Raw genomic sequence first — 6376 nt, forward strand, 5'->3', positions numbered from 1 at the left:
TTCCCTCTTCCTCCTCCTCCCTCCCCCTCCCTCCTCCTCTCCTCCTCCTCCCCTCCCCTCCCCTCCCCCTCCTCCCCTCCTTTAATATGAATAACAATACCATTGGCACCAATTAACACACGAGAGTCACATCTAAACTACACAAGTGATGACCATTAGCGGGTGCAATCGAACACGACTTGATTCTGCACCCGGCTGGTTGTCAGAGAGGATCCGATTCTCTTATTACGCCGGAGCTGAGTGGCTGGAGAACCTATTAGTCGTAGGCAGAAATGGGGGGGGTAAATCTATACGCTAGAGATAGAATAGGACTGGAACTAATCTCCCCAACGAGAGATAGAGTAGGAGAGTAAGGGAGATAGAGCGAGACTTTAATTAATCACGAGTTCCTTTTGTATTTTCAAGACCTTTCAGTTCTCTATGACAAAGGATCGAATGCCTCTTAATAGCGTTGGACATCAGATTGAATTCTCTCTCTCTCTCTCTCTCTCTCTCTCTCTTATTGGGGGGAATGTTAACGGTATACGATTCGATTCCCTATTCTCCCCTTGTATGGGATCAAGTGGCTGGAAAACCTATGAATAGAAACAGATGTACGGAATTCTCTTACGTCACGAGAGAGAGAGAGAGAGAGAGAGAGAGAGAGAGAGAGAGAGAGAGAGAGAGAGAGAGAGAGAGAGAGAGAGAGAGTACTCGTTTAAAGCAGTTGAGTGGTGGATATGTACTCGTATATTTATAGCAGAGAGTCCGAGTGATTTACATAAAAGCAAGCAATACTCGTGTCAGTGGTATAGAGTCCGGATAATGAAAGTGGGTTTTAGTCGAGTACTCAGTGTGATAGATGTAGAGGGGAGTAATGGATTCTGTTGAAAGGATTGTGATGGATGGATGTATGGATGGATGGATGGATGGATGATGGATGGATGAATGGATGATGGATGATGGATGGATGGATGGATGAATGATGGATGAATGATGGATGGATGGATGAATGATGGATGGATGCCTCTGTAATAGAATTGAGAGTGGATGGGTAGATGGTTTTAATGCCACAAGATGAAAGTGTGGTCAACTGTGATAGACCGGATGGATGGATGGTTAGGTATAGGACCGATGTAGTAGGGTTGAGAGTGGCTGCTGGTAACGTGGTCTGTGATTGACTGTAATTGATTGTTAGGAGACAATTGCATAGCCGGAATAGCCTGTTGTGATTGCCACTTCACTGCTGGAACTATTTGTTGTTTTCCTTTTGTTTGTTATTGACGCTGTGTGTGGTTGGTGTGGTTGTTGGTGTAGTGTGGTGGTTGGTTGTTGTTGTGTGGCTGGTGTGGTGGTGTGTGATGGTTGGTTGGTTGGGTGGCTGGTGTGGTGTGGTTTGTTGTGTGGTGTGGTGGTGGTTGGATGGATGGCTGGTTTGGTGTAGTGGTTGGTTGGGTGGCTGGTGTGGTGTGGTTGTTGTGTGGTGTGGTGGTGGTTGGATGGATGGCTGGTGTGGTGTAGTGGTTGTTGTAGTGTGGTGTTTGTTGGTGGAACATTTCAAGAGACCAGAAGACATCATTAAATATGTTCAGCATAAGACAGAATTAACTCTGTAGCTAAAGGCCATTATATTAATTAAGAGTATTATGTAAGAGATGGTTCAGCTGTTGTCTCGTTTTGGCCTGAATCTTGTTGGCAGGATCACCTGTTCTGTGTGACGTGGGTTAGGTGCGCTAATGAGGGGGGGGGTTAGGTGGGTGGGTAGGTATGTGAGGGGGGGGGTGGACCATCGCTGCTAATACTAAGATGCAGGAGTGTGTGTGTGTGAAAGTGTGTGAGCGTTTATGAGTGTAGAAGTGTTTGTGAATTCGTTAGTGTGTTTGTGAAGGCTTCTGAGTTGGGTCATTAAATAATGTAGGAAAGATTGAAAGTGAAGTAGTGTTTAAAAATGTAGGAAAGTTTATGAAAAGTGAACTAGTGTTTGTAAAAGTGCAGGAAAGCCTATTATGACAAGTGCTGGACTGCTTGTGCTGATGAAGGCTCACCGGGTCACACCTGTGTTGGCTGGGCTCATTATAATTCCCTCTTACCTGTCGCGCGTCTCCTCCCTCGTCTACACGTTAATTGGAACACTTCAAGTGGAACCTAATTGCTCAGGTATCGGAACTTCTCACTCGTCTGCTCATGTCTGTTTCTTAGTTTGTGACTTTAGGCGAAGGAATTTTTTTTTTATGAATCTTGTAATTGTGATTTGTTTTATCTGTGTTTGGATGTAAATGATATTGTCAATTTATTGTTGTCTGTGGCTTAAAAGATTTCTTGAGTGTTTGTGCAAGTTTTTGTTTTGTGTCCGTGTTTTTATTGTTTGTTTTATATTGTAGCCTTTGTTTGTGTAGTCCATATTGTGTGTTTGTGTCAAGATTGTTTTGATTTTTTTATTGCTACCTTTCTTCCTCCTCCTCCCTCTCTCCACGTGATATGGAGAGTGAGAGATGTAACTGTGTGTGTGTGTGTGTGTGTGTGAAGGTATAGACACTAGTGAAGGATCTTTTTTCTCCGCAACTCCCCAGAAATTAATGATATTACAGGTATGGCATCCAGTAAGACGTGTTCATGGAGTCTACACCTAACCTAACCTAACCTAACCTATCGCCTCTGGGGCTGATTGAATACGTTAGTCTGGAGTTACGGTCGATTATTTCCGTAAGATAAATTATACGACGATTTTTTTTTCTTTTTAAAGATATAATTATATTTTGAAGACAAATTATTAGACAAAGTATTTTTTTCAGTAATTTTAACGAGATAATTATTTCCAGAAGACAAATTATTCTACATAATATTTTTTTTCTGCATATTATTTTTTTTTTCAATTTTAACCAAGCTCGATTATTGGCTCAAGGGAAATTATTCGAGGTAAGGGAGTTTTTAGCCAATTTTAACTTGGCCAGATTATCACCAGGAGGGGAAACTGTTGGACGTGAGGTAATTTCCTGGGAGGGCGAACACATCTTTAATTTAGTGCCTGTGAGGGGGTTCTCTTTTGGTGGGAGGGGGAGGGAGAGGGGGGGGTCTTTGTGGTAGGTGTCTTAAGGGGAGATATAGTTACTTTTGGCTCCTTGCTAGAGGGGGGTCTTTTTTGTAGGTGCCTGTGTGGTAAAATAAAAAATTCTTAAGGATAGATGTTTTTAAAGCTTACAGGTAAAAATAATAAATAAAACAATGGCGAAAAAAATTCTTACAGGGTATTTTTATAGGCGTTTAAATTGATTATTTTTTTAACTTTTTTTTTTGGGGGGGGGGGGATTGTTTTTAAACCCTAAGAAGGAAAACAAATTAAAATCTAATGGGGAGGGAAAAGTTTTAAATCCATAAGGGAAAGAAAAATTAAAACCTTAGGGCGAAAAAAAAAGTTATTGAATATTAATGGTAAAAACACAGCCTTTTGGAGTGTACGAATCCCGGTGTGGTGATTCCCTGTGTGTGGCGTGCGGGTAGTTAGTGGATCGCCAGCAGCCAATTGCACGCGGCATGATGACCCAATTCTAGCGTATGTCATTAACAAACTTGATTAATTACGATAAACTTTGAGTGATTGGTTGAATAGTCTTGGGGCGTCTCGGCGATGCGTTTAATTAAAATCCAACCAGGAGCCGCAGAGCAGTGATCATATATACGGACTCCTTATACCCTGATTACCGCAGGAACCACCACCAGCTAGAGCACGAATTATGTTAATTGGCGTTTGGTGATGGTTATGGATGTGTTGGATGAGTTAACGACCTACTCCGAGGCTCTGGTGAGGAGGGGGGGGGGGTGTTGTAGGGTGAGGATGGTGGTGTTGTGGGTGGGAGACTGGTGGATCAAAGGACAATATCTCTTGTGGGCTAAAATATTTCTCAAGTGGAAAAGTGGTACTCAAAACTGCTCGGTGTGTCGGGGGGGAGAAGCGGGGTTATTTTCTCTCGAGACCTTTTGTATGTAAACACTTTAGCTGTCGTGTTCATAGGAGAATATTCTCTTTGTTCTCGTCTGTAAATAACTTGTGAGATAAGGAAATTTACGTGTCGTTTGCAGTCGGTGTTGCTACAATGTCTTATTTCTTGAGGAAGATAAACTCGGGGGGGTAAAAAAAAAGAGATGTTTGTTACGAAATATTGTATACCCCTTAGGAGAGAGAGAGAGAGAGAGAGAGAGAGAGAGAGAGCAGATATGAATAGGTGTGTGAAGATAAAAGATGAATGGAAAGTTGAAGTTTTACGAGCTTGTTGGACGCCGCCCCGCCGATTCACAAAGGTTCCTACCGTAAAATTTCCTCGTAATAAGAGAGGTAAGAACGCATCTTAACTGGTTGAATTTTTAAGTGCAGTAGAAGACAAAGAAAACAAAAAAAATGACTCCCAAAATAGCATCAAAATTACACCGAGTCTCCGCCTTAATTGGATACGTTCTTTTAACACTAGAGGTGCGGCGGCTGGAGGCTAGTGGCCGGAGCACCCCCTAGCCGTCCCTGTTGTGAATGGGTACACCTAATTTTACTGTAGGGGAAGTTAAGGTGGTCTAGTGTACTGTCGGCCATATAGCCTTCTTCTGTAACCAGGTTTATTAATAAGTGAGTTCTTATCTGCACTTTATTATTAACATATCTTGTTATTTGAACCGCGAGTGAACCCGAGTGAACTCTGATTTTTAGCACACTCTTTGAACCTTGGAATGTGAACCCGTCTTATGAACTTAGTACAGTACTTTGAACCTTGGAGTGAACCCCAGACAATTACCACACTACCCCCGCAATGTCTCCTTCTCTCGTTAGCGTTTTCCACACTAATTAAGGGTAGACCACCTGGCATATGAAGGACACGTGACACGGCCCACCTTGCACCTGTGTGTGTGTGTGTGTGTGTGTGTGTGTGTGTAATAATAATAATAATAATAATAAACGGTTTATTAATAGAGTTGCAGCCGGTGGCTGAAAATTTACAGACTTAAATTTGATTTAGACATAATGATATAATATGCATTGAATATATTTACAGGGCTGTACAGTACATAAATATGTGTGTGTGTGTGTGTGTGTGTGTGTGTGTGTGTGTGTGTGTGTGTGTGTGTGTGCGCGCACGAGCTATTGTTGTGGCCGGGGCCCTTTGTGTTCGCCTGACGCACACACAACTTACATCAACTGCTGGGGTGAGGTGATCTCTCACATTGGTGGAGAGAGAGAGAGAGAGAGAGAGAGAGAGAGAGAGAGAGAGAGAGAGAGAGAGAGAGTCTCTTTCCCGTCTCACTCACTTTTCCCCTTCCCTCCCCGATTCTCCTTCCCTTTTCTCTCTCCCCAACTCTCCCCTCTCCCCGGCGTCACCTTATGTCCTGGCCATGCGCAGAGAAGCCCTCTTATCATCTCACTTTGGTGAGATGATAAGAGGGATTTTTCTGGTACTGTTCTAACTTGAGAGGAGAAGGAGGAGGCGGAGGAGAAAAAACGTTTCTCTGGAGATCAAGATTTGAGAGTATGGTAAAACGTTTTTTAGCGGATGATATATACTGGAGGAAGATAAAACGTTTTCTTGGGGATGACATGTAGTGGAAGGCCAACAAACGTTTTTCAGTATAGGAAGACGCCTTGAGAAACATTTAAATGGAGGGAGGGGAAAAAAGAAGAAACGTTTGCGGAAAGACATTATAAGGGAGGGAAAACACATTAGTTGAAAGATGTATTGAACTGAGGGAAGAGACGTTTGGGGAGAATTTTAATGGTAGGATGAAACGTTCGCAGCAAGACAGTATTCTCGACGAAAGACGTACACAAAAAAACGTAAAGAAACGTTCATGTGTAAAGAGAGAATTGTGAGATAAAAAGAAAATAACGAAGCTTTAGAAAGTAACGGGTGAAAGGAACGAGTGAACGGGAGTGAAAAGGAGGTAAGAAAGAACGGCCGTGGTAGGTAGAAAGTGTGGAGAAAAAACATTGGAGTAAAAGATTAGAAGGAGAACGAAAGTGTAGGGTGAAACAAAAGAGAATAAATGTGCAAAAAGAAACACGCTGAGAAATAAACAGTGAAGGAAAGACAGAAGATTGGATGAATGAAAGAAAGTTCAGAGTGGAGAAAACAAGAAAGAAAGCTTATAGAAATCCCATAAAGAGTGAAGAAAGCAAAAGAGAAAGCGTGTGAAAGTCCCATAAAGAAAGAAAGAAAAAGAAAGAAAGAAAGAAAGAAAGAAAGAAAGAAAGAAAGAAAGAAAGAAAGAAAGAAAGAAAGAAAGAAAGAGAAAGAAAGAAAGAAAGAAAACTATGCATGCTTTGGCGATTGATATTTAATTTCAAAGTGACTGTCGACTTGAAGAAACACACAATCGTCTCTCAGGGATGGAGATGAGGGGAGGTCTTACCGCGGGGTAT

Source organism: Homarus americanus, unplaced genomic scaffold (assembly GCF_018991925.1).
Source record: "Homarus americanus isolate GMGI-L3 unplaced genomic scaffold, GMGI_Hamer_2.0 scaffold20465, whole genome shotgun sequence".
In the NCBI taxonomy this organism is placed as follows: domain Eukaryota; kingdom Metazoa; phylum Arthropoda; class Malacostraca; order Decapoda; family Nephropidae; genus Homarus; species Homarus americanus.